This window comes from Hyaena hyaena, unplaced genomic scaffold (assembly GCF_003009895.1).
Source record: "Hyaena hyaena isolate Hyena2069 unplaced genomic scaffold, ASM300989v1 scaffold_1574, whole genome shotgun sequence".
NCBI classification, from domain to species: Eukaryota; Metazoa; Chordata; class Mammalia; order Carnivora; family Hyaenidae; genus Hyaena; species Hyaena hyaena.
The window spans coordinates 196,858-204,148 of NW_024082211.1; positions in this window are offsets into that span (position 1 = coordinate 196,858).

A 7,291-nucleotide genomic window follows, 5' to 3' on the forward strand; every position below is an offset into this window, starting at 1 on the left:
ACTTGGTTGGTTGTCCTTGAGCACGAGTTGGTGAGTTTCCCGAACTCCAGAGTTATTAGATGTTGGGAAATCAAGATGAAAGAAAGAAAGAAAATCAAGAGGTTGTTGTAGCAAGAGCATTTGGAGACCGATTCACTCTGATACCTGTGGATTCCTGCCGCCTTAGTGTTCTCTGCTTGCATTGACACCCCAGAGTCCAGGAACATCAGAGAAAGGTTGGTTCTCACTCTGTGCCTTGCATATACCTTTATTGCTCTGATATCTGAAACTGCTCTGTGAGCTGTGATCCTTGGTCATTCTGGCTTTCATGTATTCATTCTGGTCTACAACAGAGAAGGACTATTTAGGCTTTGCTTTGCCTGGTGGCAACAAAAGGAAATCAAGAAGTCTCTCTACAAAAACTTGCAGCAAGAAGAATGGTAAAATGTTAGCTTTAGAGAGGAAAAGAGCAATCACCTAGGCCAGCCTCTTTATTTTACTGAAAGAGGAACTTGCCAAAAGTTGCATGAAAGGGAACATTGCTTTACCCTTCTGAGTCCCACAGTTCATTCGTGGTCATAGGAAGGACTCACGGATGCCCTTATCAATCCAAACCCTGTAGGCCAGCAAAAATTTACCCTCAAAAATCTGCTGTGCTTATGTAAAATATATGTCTACTGTTTTAAACCAGCTTTGTGATCTTAGCCACATTTAATAGGTTGATAAGCTAACGTTCAAGGAGGTTAGATAATTTCCCTAGTGCACCGAGAGTACTCTGCATGCTGAATGTGAACTTCATGTGTATAAATAAGATCACTGGGCAAAACCTTTGGAGCCATGCATGGCATCAGAGCACATGGCACTTAGTAAAAGAGGGATGCTATCAGTATTACAGTCATTGTTGTTACTACTTCTAGTAGTACAGAAAACATCGGTTGGCCCTCTTTAGTGTGGCCAACATCCACCAATAATCTGTCTTTAAATTTCTTCTATTTCCTTTTCCTGTACACTTGGAGCATGTTTCTTCAGCTTGATTCCCATTTCTGAACTGTGTTGGGGAAGAAGAAATTTCTTTCCTCCCTCTTCCTACTCGAGTTCTTCCAGCTGGTTGAATTGACATGGGGGCGCCTGGGTGGCTCAGTCGGTTAAGCACCCATCTTCAGCTCAGGCCATGATCTTGCAGTTTGTGGGCCTGAGCCCTGCATCGGAGTCTGTGTTGACAGCTCGGAGCCTGGAGCCTGCTTTGGATTCTGTGTCTCTCCTTCTCTCTGCCCCTCCCCTGTTCATGCTCTCTCTCTGTCTGCGTTTTTCAGTGATAAATAAATGTTAAAACATTTTTTAAAAAGAATTAAATTGACATGAAGCAGAGTAACAAGAGGGAAAAAAAAACCTCACAAAGTTTTATTACATGCACACGGAGATCCAGTAATGAAATTGAGACCCAAAGAAACGACCAAGGCAGGCAGTCTTCATACATTTTCTTTTTTTATCTTTTAAAGTTTGTTTTTGAGAGAGGGGTACGGGGCAGAGAGAGAGAGAGGGTCAGAGGATCTGAGCTAGCTCTGTGCTGACAGTAGAGTCCTCAATGCGGGGCTCCAATTCACAAACCGTGCGATCATGACCTGGGTTGAAGGGAAGCACTTAACGACTGAGCCACCCAGGTGCCCCCGTTTTCATACATGTTAGAGACAATAAATTTGTGAATAATTGACAGGATAAAGAGAACAGGTGTTTGGGAGCTTTAATTAGTAAGGGATTCTAAGCAAAATTTAGGTGGTGAAAATAGATTAGAAAAAAATAATGTTTGCTTCTACAGCTTTTCCACTTTAGAGTTCCTATCTCTGGTGATGAGGATGTCATTTTAGCTCTCAGTAGAGGGAGTGTGGTTTTCATGTGGGAGATTTGTTTCCTGCTTTCTGGGGGACAGAGGAGGGTCAGGCTGTCCTTGCACTGGATACTTGCTGGACATTTCCCAAGTAGCTTCAATTCAAAATAGTCAACATGCCATTAGGAACATTTTGGGGCAGCCTGCCGTGGGGCCTCCCAGCTGCAGTTTGCTCACCTTTTAAAGTCATTTCCATTTGTGCCATATCATCATTTGCCTAGCTTCCGCATTTCCTCATGCTTGTGAGTTCCGGCTATTAGATGCTAAATTACTGCTGTGAGCAAGTGGCAAGTGATGGTTTGCAACCTTTCATTGTCATGAAACTGGCTCTGGACAAACAAAGAGAAGCCTAGCAAAACAGGATTTGGAGATCACATAGAATGTATGTACATATCGGTTTGTATTTATTCAAGTTGCAGTAGGAACGGAGTGAATGGGAAGGAAATAGTTTCAGTTAATAAGAGATTATTTTGGAAAACAGAATGGAACTTTTACTCGCCACATAAAATAATGGGTTTGTTATTTTTGAACCCCAGCTACATTAATAGAAATATCATTTGTTCCTACTGAGATAGTCCCCAGAGTTCCATTTTGGTTAATAAAGATAAGTTCCTTGTAAGAATGTTATCTTCCTATTCTTGAGACCATTCCAACAGTTTCCTAACTTTGGGATCAGGTAATGCTGGGCACTGTGATTTGCCTCCTGCAGTAGCTTCACTGGTTTCTCAGAAGCTGCATGAACACCCTGAGGTGTGCCCTGGGGCTGTCTGGGTAACATCTTGAGATCTGACCTTGGGAAATTCTACAGAATAGGGAACCAGAAGTAGAAATCCCAAAATCCAGGAGCTTAAAGTAACACTTCATAAAGTAGCTGGGCAAACATAGTTCCTCACGTTTTCCTCCCTCTTTTGACAGTAAAACCTATTTTCAGAATTTTCTTGATGATCTTCCGTGTTCTTTCCTCTGCAGTCTGTTCCTGTCTACTTCTCTACCCAAAGTGATTTCCTTAAGATAGATGGGAAGGAAGAATTCTTCCTACCCTTAAGATCTTGTAGCTGAACTAAGATTTAAATTCAAATGAGATAGGTTAACAAAAGAAATAACCAAAGTTTTATTACATGCACATGGAGGCTCAGTAATGAAATTGAGATGAAAAGAAATGACCGAAGCAGGTTTTTTAAAAAATACTTTTTGGACAAAGAGTTAATAAATATGTGGGGAATTAACAAGAGAAAGAAAACTTTGGGAACTTTAATTAGTAAGGAATTCTAAACAGAATTTGAATGGGGGTAGTACATAAGTAAAAGATAACAAGGGTTAATTTGTTTTTGTTTTTGTTTTTGAGAGAGAGAGAATGCAGAGGAGGGGCAAAGTGAGAGGGAGAGGCAGAATCCAAAGCAGGTTCCAGGTAGAGCCCAAAGAAGGGCTCAAACTCAGGAACTGTGAGATCATGACCTGAGCCAAAGTTGGGTGCTTAACCAACTGAGCCACCCAGGTGCCCCTAGGGGTAGTCATTTTAAATCATCTAGTTTTATTTGACATGGAGACTGTGTTCAACTTCCTGGGCAATCAATCAAACAATCAATCGTGTCTGCATAATGGGCACTAACAGCTGGATATCACTGGACACCAAAAAATAGTAGACAACAAAATTCTCAACGCTAAAAACTTGAGTGAGCTCCCTTGGTTAGCAATCCTGCAAGTATGCTGTCACACATTGGTGCCTGGAGCATAATATATCCTGAGGACAGAAGAAGCTTTGTATTTGTAAGCTTCCAGACTCTGCCCTCTGTGTCTCTTTTCCTGGCTGATTGTAATCCATACCTTTCCTTGTAATGAACCATAACTGTGAGTATAAATAGCTTGTAACGAGTTCTGTGAGTCTTTCTAGTAAATTATTGAAGCTGAGGCTGATTTTTGTAACTCCCTAAGCTTGTAGTTGATGTCAGTCTAGGGAGATTGTGCCTTCAGAGTTTGTATTTTGGGTAGTTTGTTTTGTTTTGTTTTGTATTATATGGAACAAGGGACTTTTCAGATGTAGTTAAGGATCTTGATTTGGGGAGACTGTCCTGAAGTATCCAGGATATTTTGGACTTCTGGCCTACAGAACTGAATGGAATAATTTTTATTGCTTTAAGCCACCAAATTTGTTAGATAACCGCAGGAAAATAATACACACAGTTATCAACAGTCTACTTCATGCTGTCATGGTTTCTGTCTAGAAAAAGCTTCATGAGTCTCCTACCTGGTCTCTTTAATCCATGTTACCCTCCAAACTAATTGATTTCCACATTATATCTAAAGAGCACTTAGTAAAAACAATACTGTCTCTGTTTATGCCATCTTCCATTTATACCACCTCTTCAAAGGTTTCTCATCATTTCTTAAAGAGATAAAAATTATTAGGGCAATTACATAACATGTAAGACCCTTCATGGTCTAGCCATTGCCTGTCTTTCTAGCATCCTTTCCTAAATCACATCTTTCTCTCTTTTACCCAACCCCCACCAACCACACCCACGTGCTTTATGCTCCTTCTACTTGTCACAGTTACTGCTTGCTTATCTTTCCTCCTGCCTATCCAACCACACCTAGAAACTCCAACTCAGCCTCCAAGTTCTAGCTCATTTTTGCATGTTTGTTGTGCATTTGCTCCTGTGTACCTGTCTGCCTGCTTATCTCCTCTCAAAGTGCTGGCTTTGAGAGTGTAAACTGTGATGGCAAGAATAATATACGCTTACCCATTCCATTGTACCCCCTACCTATCCTAATGGAAGCTCAATCAATTGAATACGCTGAATACATATAAACTAGAAGGCTGCTTTGCCAGTTGTGGCTCTGCCATTGACTTTGGTGCTCACAACAAAGAAATTTTCTGTTTTTTGTTATTGAAACTTATATATACACAGCACAAATGCTACCTACTGGGGACCCACACAGTCAGGAATAAATCCTTTAAGGAGTGTTCTCTATCTCCTGAAGTTTGAATGGAGGTAATTAGAATGTACGCCTTGTCTCTTGTTCCCATTTTTCAGATTTAGAAATTGAGAATTAAAGAAGGTTGTGGTTTCATCTGTATCACTCTTTTAATAGGCCTGGTTTTAAACTCAGCTTGTTATATAATAAATTTACTCTGTTGGTTTTTAAAAATATTTTCCTTCCACTAACTCCTTTATATATAATATATTTATTTATTATATTATAAATATATATAAATATAAATATATTATATATTATAAATAAATATTATATATTTATTTATAAATACTTATAAATAAATATATTATATATAATATAAATATATTAAAAGTAAATACTTATATTCATATTATAGATAAATATTTGAATGCATATAATGTTTATATTATAAATATATATATTTCCCCTCTTTTTCTATGCATGTAGATGGATAGAAGATAGATAGCAGTCTATATGTATCCACACACACACACACACACACACACAAATATATATATATATACACACACACACACACATAGATTGAGAGAAATATACATCTAGTCTCCTAGCATAGAATATAACTGTTTAGAGGGAAAGGACAGTGTTTTATGATTCTATATTAAGTCTAATGGGAACACTAGATACAGGTGGTCTGATGTTTGAAGAGTGGGTGAGGATCTGACTAGATTCCAAACCATTGATAACAGAGAAGAAACAATAGTTAGACACTTTAGGGTCACTGCTAGGTAGGGTGTTTAACTGGACCACCAAATTCCCTTATATTCCATATCTTGCACAACACAGAACATGGCTCTCCTAGATAAATACAGCATTAAATCACATTAAAAAGCTCTATAATAAAAAAAATCAAGATCTGCTTTTTAGGGGTACCTGGGTGGCTCAGTTGGTTAAACGTCCAACTATGGATTTCTTCTCAGGTCATTATCTCACAGTTTGTAAAATGGGACCTTATGTCAGGCTCCCTGCTGACAGCACAGCACCTACTTGGGATTCTTGTTCTTCCCCTCTTTCTGCCCCTCCCCCCTCAAATAAATAAATAAAGTTAAAAAAAAAATAACACCTTCTTTTTTTTTTTTTTAATGTTTTATTTATTTCTAGGAGAGAGAGAGAGACAGCGTGAGCAGGGGAGGGTCAGCGAGAGAGGGAGTCACAGACTCTGAAACAGGCTCCAGGCTCCGAAATGGCAGTCAGCACAGAGCCCGACGCGGGGCTTGAACCCACAAACCGTGAGATCATGACCTAAGAGAAAGTCGGATGCTTAACCGACTAAGCCACCCAGGTGCCCCAATAACACCTTCTTTTTAATCCCAGTGTTAACTAAAGCCAAACTGTACTTCAAAACTTGAAAGATATATTAACCCTTCACTTGCTTCTATTCTTAGAGGAATAAAATGGCCCCTCAGGTACAAAGGTTGAAAGCAGTTTAACCCTCTATAAGCCACAGCAGGTTGGCTTGTGAAATACCTGTTTACTGTGATTTCCTTCTTTAGTTGGCTCCCCCAGTAAAGTCCTCCTATGTTTTCTTTGGGGATAATGGACTGAGATAAGATCTCTATACTCTACTCCATAGAGTAATGACCTCTATTATTTTCAAGAAATGACAGACAAGCAAAGAAAATAAATCACAGATAGTTTCAGAAAGCACATTGCTTGGGAGAGAGAAAAGAAGAAGAAAAAAATACTTTTCCTGTGCCACTCTTGATGGTATGTGTGATGTTCACTAGTCCTACGTTGGTCAAAAGCCGTTACGTGGAGACTAGGAAATGTAAAAAGTTGACGTCAAAGAAACTAATTGCAGGGGACCTTTTTTGGCCCAGACATTAACTCCACACTAGAATAGTGAATGTTTATGAATAATACTTAAAAGATTTATGGACTTTTTCTCTTGAAAAAGAGACCTCATTTGGCCATAGGAAGTACTACAGTCAGCCCCATTCCAATTCTGCACATCTTCCCTTTATACAAGAATAACAAGCCATTCCTGCATAGCCAAGCTATAATTTACAGACAATTCCACTTATAATAAACACACTCACTATTAAAGTTACTTTGCAATGAATCTTGGAAAATTCAAACATTCCCTTTACTCTATGAAAAAATATTGTTCTCAAAACTATGCTAATTGGTTCTGTGAGTTGTTTGTTATATTTTTGTAGGATTACCTACAACTTGCTTTTAGTTCATTTTAACCCCATTATTTAAGAGGGCATTTTGTTTTAAGTGGTTTGTGTTAATTTCATTTGTGATCTATGTATCTTTTTCCCCTAAAACAAATCCTTTGGTTTATCATTTCTAATATTGTCATTCTAAAAATAGGATATGGAAAATGCACTGTTTGAAATCAGGTAGCCAGTTAGCACTGGACTTGTGACAGTCTGCCAACAGGGAAGAAGAAAAGAAAAAAGAATCAAAACTGTCCTGACCATATCATTAGTAATACCCAGT